This window comes from Schistocerca piceifrons, chromosome 3 (assembly GCF_021461385.2).
Source record: "Schistocerca piceifrons isolate TAMUIC-IGC-003096 chromosome 3, iqSchPice1.1, whole genome shotgun sequence".
Classification (NCBI taxonomy): Eukaryota; Metazoa; Arthropoda; class Insecta; order Orthoptera; family Acrididae; genus Schistocerca; species Schistocerca piceifrons.
In genome coordinates, this window is record NC_060140.1 from 761,619,913 (window position 1) to 761,628,238 (window position 8,326).

At 44.3% G+C, this 8,326-nt stretch overlaps 1 pseudogene; it reads right to left on the reverse strand.

The window, feature by feature from the left end:
* Window positions 1-5,917: 5,917 nt before the first annotated feature.
* On the reverse strand, window positions 5,918-6,035 carry LOC124790220 (annotated as a pseudogene).
* Between the last annotated feature and the right edge of the window lie 2,291 nt (window positions 6,036-8,326).

Consider the following 8,326-nt stretch of genomic DNA (forward strand, 5'->3'; position numbering starts at 1 on the left):
GATGATGAATTCCTGCCATACATTAACGGCATGCTCATAATCTGTGTTAGTTATGGTATCGCCAGTGAGAGTACTGGTAAAAGAAGTTATGTCGGGAAGCCTGGTTTCATTGAGTTTTGCCATACTATCAAGATACTCGTACGGGAAAACTCCTTTCCTCGTCACAAGTTGAAACTTTTCCTCATCGGTAAATGCAGATCGAGTGATATGCATATCATTCCGAGGTAAAGTCTCAACAAGTTTCTGGAGCGAAGTTTGCATAAATCGTAGAGAGTCAAGGAAGCGGAGCGTAATTTTCGGCGTCATTCGTTTTGAAAAAGAAATGTACTTTTCAACACTTTCAGGCAGGATATTGACCTGATCCTTCTTCATACCGAACTTAGCCAAGTGCTCAACGAGAAAATGAGCGTCATACCCGCTCAGATTATGAAAAAAGACGGGTATGTGTGTAGGTAACTGATACTTCAAGTTGCATGCTTTGTGGGCTGCACCGCGGAACTTACCCGTAAGATGACAATGGTCTCTACGAGGAGTCTCCGCTTTTCTATCTAAGGCCAGCCCGCAAATATGACAATTAACAGCCTTTTCATACAAGTCATCATTTTCCTTTGATTTGGTCATGGGAATATTGATGCTGTAGAGCTTGTGAATTTGCCATGAAAGTTTTTCAAGCTCAGTGAGAAGCCAAACCGCCGGATCGTCCCCTACATAAGACTGATAGCTATTAAGTTTACAATCATATGCGCATACAACTTGGAACGCAGCCGCATAAGGTACGTGTTTTTGTGTGAAGGTTGTGTGTGAGGCTAGGGGATTCCCTTCACAACGAGTAATAGGAGCCAGCAAGCATTCAAAATCGGCGTACACAACAAAAGGACAACGCTGCTGGTGCTGAGCATTTTTAAATTTAATGAATTTATTTTCCTCAGTGGGCATAACAACACGTACCGGGTCCTTGCATGCACAATCTAATAGATGTGTCGCTAATAACTCTTGAGATGAAAAATAATTCAAACACCTTATACAAATATGTCGTTTATGATCATTTTTACTTAACTGGGAGGAAATGAGTCGGGACATGTCTTTGATCCAGACGTAGTGATAATTATCACGTTCGGAGAAGAGCAGCATGTTGACGTGCAACTCTCGTTCACCTGCAAATTTTGAGAAATGGATGGGGCCTACTACTGTATGCTTGTTCTGCTCATCTGACTTGCTTTTCTTCTCCAGGCCATAAACGTGGACCGATATTGCGGTATTCTGAGCCTCAAACTTAGGTATGTCCTGGATTCTTAAAGGGAACTCTATTCCGTCAAAGTTATACAGTCTCTTAATATCTTTGACTTTGTAACTGCTGGGACGCTCGGGATGATGTTTGTAATTGTAATTTCTCTCGCAAGCCAGGACTGACCATGCAAAACACGCATTATCATAGTTATTTTGAACATTAATGCAGGCCTACTTTTTCTCAATATCTATAGGGAGTTTAATATAACTAGACCCTCCATTCATTGGATCATAGACATGTATATGGATGTCGAGGTGTGGTATACTGCTGAGCGCTTTAGCGGATCCACGTACTTCCATCTCGGAAAATCGGGCCATAATAGCGCTCAAGGTGGATTCTCTATACCACTCAGCAATCGATGTGCTCCGAGAAATAACGCCATTGTCACCCCATATATAATGCAGATTAGACGTCTCCGCGCCACCTTGATGTTTGGGGGGGGTGACTCAGTTCACAGCATAACACAGCACTGCATTTAAAGGCGTTAAATTCCGGATCTTCTAAGAGTTTGAGGAGCTCGGTCTCCAAACGGGGAGGCACGCCTCCAAAAACCTTACAGGATCGCGATACCTCCCGCCTGGATTCTCAGTTCTGGTGAAAGAGATTCGCCCCTCAAACGCTCTAGCAACTGCTGAGTATTCTAAGGGAGTCATTACGCCGTTATTCTGATCGACTTCGTTATCGATAGGACGGGTGAGAGAACTACCGCTAACCATAAGGAAATTACTATTATTACTGTTGCTACAACTAGGAGTCCACCCGATAGATGAATGGGTTGGTGATGGGTGATCGTAATCATCATCATCATTTGCGGGGAGAGGTATACGTCTCGGAACGCGTACCTTGCGTGGGCGGCGGCGGTGAGCTGCTGCTTCTAGAGGAGGAGGGGGTGACAGCCGGTTTGAAGGGCCAGGCTGTGGCGATGGCGGACGGGCTGCGCAGCCAAACGGTTGCGACAGCGCTGGGGGAGGAGCTGGTGCGTGTTCTGCATCCGCCTCCCGCGAAGCCCTTATAGGGGCTACGCAAGGCGCGGCGTGTCTTTGCGGTTCGGTGCGCCCGAGTCCCGCCCCCGCAACCACCGCTCTAGGAACACGGCCTACACCGTGTGATATACCTGTAAGATAAATAAGGAAAAAATTAAATTAGTGATTTATATTTAAAAGAGCGATACATAATAACAATAAGAGTAGATAATGGTGGTTATGTGAAGAGATGTTAATGTTCAAAATTATTCACCTTCTCCGCTCTGACTCCATGGTTTGAGCAACTCATTGCCAAAATCAAGTAGATCCTCAAACCACTCAGGTAGGTTGATCTCCTCCTCAAACGGGTCAGGCAGGTTGGTCTCCTCCTCCTCTAAAGACTGAGTGTCCTGTGTGGCGGGCGCCGTTTGAACGCTACCGTCGCTTCCTTGAACGTTTTGGGTGGTTGAACCGAATTCTGAATTAGGCGCATCTACAAAGAAAAGACCGGCTTATGAGGACTAAATGTATACAATCAGGAAACGGGTATATATTAGATGAAATTATTTAAGTTTAAGAAGTGTGATTGTATTATAAATGTACTTACATTCGAGCTGCGCTTGAGCTCTTTCCATCTCGATCTGGTTGTCTAGATTAACCAAGATTTGCTGGAAGAAATCTAGAAAGATGGAGAAGACTGAATATAATATCGCATATGGAAAGGGAAGTGTGCTTTCAGTTAAGTGATAGAGAAATAAGCGGACCAGCAAATTTAAAAAAAGGAACGAAATGAAATATTTACAAAGAGCACTGCACAACGAATATAACAGATACACAACACGTGGAAGCTCTATCTTTATAGCGGATACGGTAAATTAATTATAAGACATACAACATGTGGAAAGTCATTCTTTACATTGAGATGCCCAAAACGGTTATAAGACTTAACACATACACAAACATAGAATCCGTTAAAAGACAGTAAACTTTACAGAGAGAGATCTAAAACGGGTATAACATGGAACATACAACACATGGATGAACAATATTTATAGAGAGCAGTACAAAACAAATGTAACAGTTAAAATAAAAGATTCAGACACCTAAGTTAGAGGTAAAAAAGGCGTGGATAAGCAATTTTTATAGAGAGAGAGATTCAAAAGGGTAAAAAACGTAAGCAGGAACACACACAGACCAAGTGGAGGAGCGATCTTTATAGAGAGCATTATAAAGATATGTAGCACTCATACACAGAGTTAAAGGGTGTAGATATCAGAATTCTGAAAATGTACTTACCAGGGAATGGAACTTCGTCCACATGAGCACGTTTGCTGCTGCTGCTGCTGTCACTGGCGGTTCGTGATCGTTTCATTTTTACACATTTAATTACGAAGACGTGACAAGTATTGGATGAATGAAGTATACGAGCAGTGTGAGAGTGAGGTAGGTCGGGCATTGATTTATATAGGTCCTGCCTAGCGCGTGTATGTATGCGCGGGGTTGCGACATAGAGAGAGATGGCGCTAACTCTCTCTCTATGTCACAACCCCGCGCCGGTAATAACGACTAGAGAGTCAACACTTGCCGGATACACTGCGTGCGACCTTGTTGCTGTCTACTAACGATGCTTTGGAATGGACCCTCTCTATGTCACAAACCGCTACGGTAATAACGACTAGAGAGGCAACACATGTCGGATACATTGCGTGCGTAGAGAGAGATGGCGCTAACTCTCTCTCTCTATGTCGCAACCCGCTACGGTAATAACGACTAGAGAGGCAACACATGCCGGATACATTGCGTGCGACCTTGTCGACTAACGATGTTTTGGAAAAACATGTTATGAAAACATTTCATGTCTAGCGCGTATACGTAGGTGGGGGGAGGGGGGTGGGGGTTGGTGACGGTATTTTGGAATGGTGCCGGCCGTGTCCCAATACTAGCGTTGTGCTCATCAGTGCAACGTTCTTACTTATATTTGGATTTAGGATGACACTGTGATATCTTTCATCAAATACAACTCTGAACTGTGGACACCTCTGCATGATAATTTGCGCAGTTATGTCTTGTTCCTGTTTTTCTTTTTTCTAACTGTAACCATTAACATACCCTGACCCAACATATGGAATGAAAAAGTTATATGTAACATTCAGTCCTCTTAGAGTGTATGTCAGGTCCATGACAACACGAAAACCTTGGTTTCTTTCACATGCTACGCCAAGTGGTTTTCCTATGTTCTTAGAGAATATGACTAGCACTGTAGCACAGCGCCAATATCTTTATCCAGTACTTCGTGGGTTCGCTTGGAAAATATTGTTTGAGTGATATTGACCAGTAAAATCTACTAACAGCTCATCGATATTAAATTTCTTCCAGTATTATGTAAATTTGCTAGTATTTCCACCCACTGTTCCCGTAAGCCCCTCATTGGTGCTAGTTTGCCGTTTGCTCTTCGCACCTGCCAATCAGGCTTATTATCGAAATGTAACACTCGAGAGATGTGATAAAACTTCTTTAATGACACTGTAGCAGGAAAATTTGCTCTACTTGATCCTGGATCCCATAGGCTGCTCGATGATTCACCATACGAATTTTGAACACCAGCAAGCAATAATACGTCAGTATATGACTCTAATGTAATTTCATTTAAATCTTCTCATTTATCATCGTACACTCTTCAGGCCTCTATATTAGTTATTTGCAGCTCAATACTGAAAGGCATTTCGTTCAGGGCCTATATATAAGTCGTTGGCAGCTCAGTACTGAAGAGCGTTTCATTCACAATTACTTGAAAAGCACATTTGATACCATTTCCTCAGCACGTAGCATATGTGTTTTGAACAGCTGTTTCTTTGATTATGTTTACACTGGATGCCATTCCAGGACGTGGAAACGGCACCGTTCTCCAACTGATGTTCTTATCTTTCGATTGAACTACTTCTATAGCATGTGCATTGTCACAACTTACCTCTTTGTCGGAAGTATGATCTTCGATTCTGATGTTGGGTGAATGCTGTCTTCAGCTGCATGGGTTTCCTCCTGTGATATATCCTCCCCACTATCAAATGCATTGCCTATTGTTTCTCACTAACTTTCAGTTAGGCGATATTTTGCCATGTTAACAATACACCATTACCTACGGCAAGAGCTAAAAATACAATGTCTTCCTTCGACAATGAATCAGAAGAGAGTGATTTCTTACTCTCCAGCATTTACATCTTCAGCAATATATAGTGTATTTTTGCCAAAGCAAACAGCGACCTCCATGGTTGTGTATAAGATACACACATGAATTTGGATACGATGGAATGTGAAACTCAATAAAATTTCTGTAGAAATGGGTATTAAAAGCAGTCAGGTCATTATGACCCAAAACACGTAAGTATAATGATTTCAATTACGAAAAATCAGAAATGAAGGTTTTATGGGATGTAGGTTTGAATAGAAATAAAAACTAAACTCCTCCCTAAAAGACTATGAAGGCCCAACGGTACTGACCGGCCACCGGGTCATCCTCAGCCAATACGAGTCAATGGATGCGGATATGGAGGGGCATGTGGTCAGCATACCTCTCTCCCGGCCGTATGTCAGTTTCCGAGACCGGAGCCGCTACTTGTCAATCAAGTAGCTCCTCAGTTTGCCTCACAAGGGATGAGTGCACCCCACTTGCCGACAGCGCTCTGCAGACCCGATGGTCACCCATCCAAGTACTAGCCCAGCCTGACAGCGCTTAACTTCAATGATCTGACGGGAACTGGTGTTACCACTGCAGTAAGGCCGTTGGCTTGAATAGAAACAAGTACAGACATTACATTTAATTTAGTAACAGGAACATAAATTTATTGTCGGCTCATGTTGACCCAGGGACAACAGCAGGGTTAACAGTAAAGTTTGAAACTCTCCTGTCAACACCGTATGGTCACAAAAATATTATCCAGTATTCGTCTCAGATCCTACGGATAGCTCTGCCACTTAAACTCTTGTCTAAGCCGGCCTGAGTGGCCGTGCGGTTCTAGGCGCTACAGTCTGGAGCCGAGCGACCGTTAGGGTCGCAGGTTCGAATCCTGCCTCGGGCATGGATGTATGTGATGTCCTTAGGTTAGATAGGTTTAATTAGTTCTAAGTCCTAGGCGACTGATGACCTCAGAAGTTGAGTCGCATAGTGCTCAGAGCCATTTGAACCAACCAGATGGTCTACAAAGGCACCCGGTAAATCATGTTTGATCCACCACTGATGTTTGCAGTCATCCCCAAATTGTTCGGAACCTCTCATAACCTGATTAGACATTATTGTGGCGTTTAAGGCAAAACACATACGACCATCAGTATCTTCTAGCCTGTTCCTGCAATACATATTCCAGCTACAATTTTAGTATTCTTTGCTCTTCATTTCTGATTCCAGTCATTTTTCTATTTTTAGTAGAATAATGTGTGGGAAACTTTTCCGTTAATAAGTCAGATTAACGGTACGATTTTAGCAGGGACATTCCTGCTGTTAAATAATATCATGTTAACATATTTTCTTTCTGTGATCTATAAGCATGAACCTCCATTTGGTATGTAACCTACAGCAATGATTGCAGTCAGCACAATGACATTTAAAATAATGCTAGAATATATTTAAATATTAGAAAAGTGATCTAATTACTTATGTGAATTCAGTTGTTACTGATGACACTCATTTGTTTGAAAAAAGTTGTAAATGGAAATAAAATATGCTTGTGACACTATTATCAATATTATCTATAACTGTCTTTCTAACTTCCTCTGTATGACATTGCTCTTTGATGCGACATCTGCGTAAATGTTTTATTCATTACTTATGACCATTGGTGTAATTGTATTTAATTTAAGGATGTAATTTCAAAAGTAATGTCCTATTGCGAGGTTGGTGGGTCGAACCCGGGACTCCAGATGACAGAGCTGCAGCCAGTACTCACCGCACCGTATTTCGTCAGGAGGCCGAGCAAGTTCAAGAGCGTCGAGGGGCAGTGCAGAGTGATACAGTGGTATTCGGTAACATTCCTTTAATCAGCTAATTTACAGTACTCCATGGTGAAGCGTAGTGTTGACGTGCCGCCTGCCGATGTCCCTCGAGTCCAGCCCGCTCAGCAGCCTCCTGGTATGCCGACGCCGCTGCTGTCGTCATCAAGGCCGCCCGCCGATGGAAGTCGGCTGCCGCTGTCTCGGTCACAGCCCTCCGATGCATTGCGACTTGCGCCGCGCTGCTGCCCGCGATTCCGTAGACTGCTACAGTCCCTGGTCCTCGCCGCCTTCTGCCCCGTTTGGCCTGCTCTGTCCGACCATGGGACGAAGGTGGATGTACTGGTCACCCGTGGCCCTCGGAGCGCTGCTGCTCCCAGGACAGGATCGGACTCGAACCATCACCCTCCTGGACACTGTGCCTCAACTTGCCGCTAGTGGTACTTGCCGGAGGGCAACAACCGCCGCTGTCTCTGGTGCAGTTGCAGTGCTGCTGCGCCTCCCACAGCGTACGCCTCGCCCGGACCCCGGCACACCAGGTGGGAAGCGAACATGGCCCTCCTGGACCTGCTGTAGACCGCTGTCACTGCCCTCTTCCAGGTAGACCATGCGACCTCCAAATTCCAGGCTGCCGTTCCGTCCTGCTATGGTGTTGTGTCCCCGGAGGCGGAATACAGCCCAAAAAAGTACATAGAAACAAAGAACAAGTTTATGCAGAATATTTGTAACATTGCTGCCAGACTGGCCACTATAAGCGTAGATCAGCATAGGTCCGTCCTGACGCTCGACTGACCTGGCACACTCTGTCAAGGTAAAATTGCCCATCTATTTATATTGGTTTCTGCCTCACATCTGACTTAGTGTGAGAGAGAGACAGAAACTATGGCAGGGATAAATTCCCACACATCAGCTATTTACAAATAGCCACTCTTGGCCCTGGGCCCCGCCTCATACATCGCAATAACTTAAAGCAACACTGCAGTTTCCTGCCTCATTGCTGTCCTCTCAAAACAAATCGTGCATTCAATAACTCTGTTGAAGCTCCGTGCCCGCGGGTGCCATGTTTACCTTGCCTGGCCTCCTGGCTGTCGTC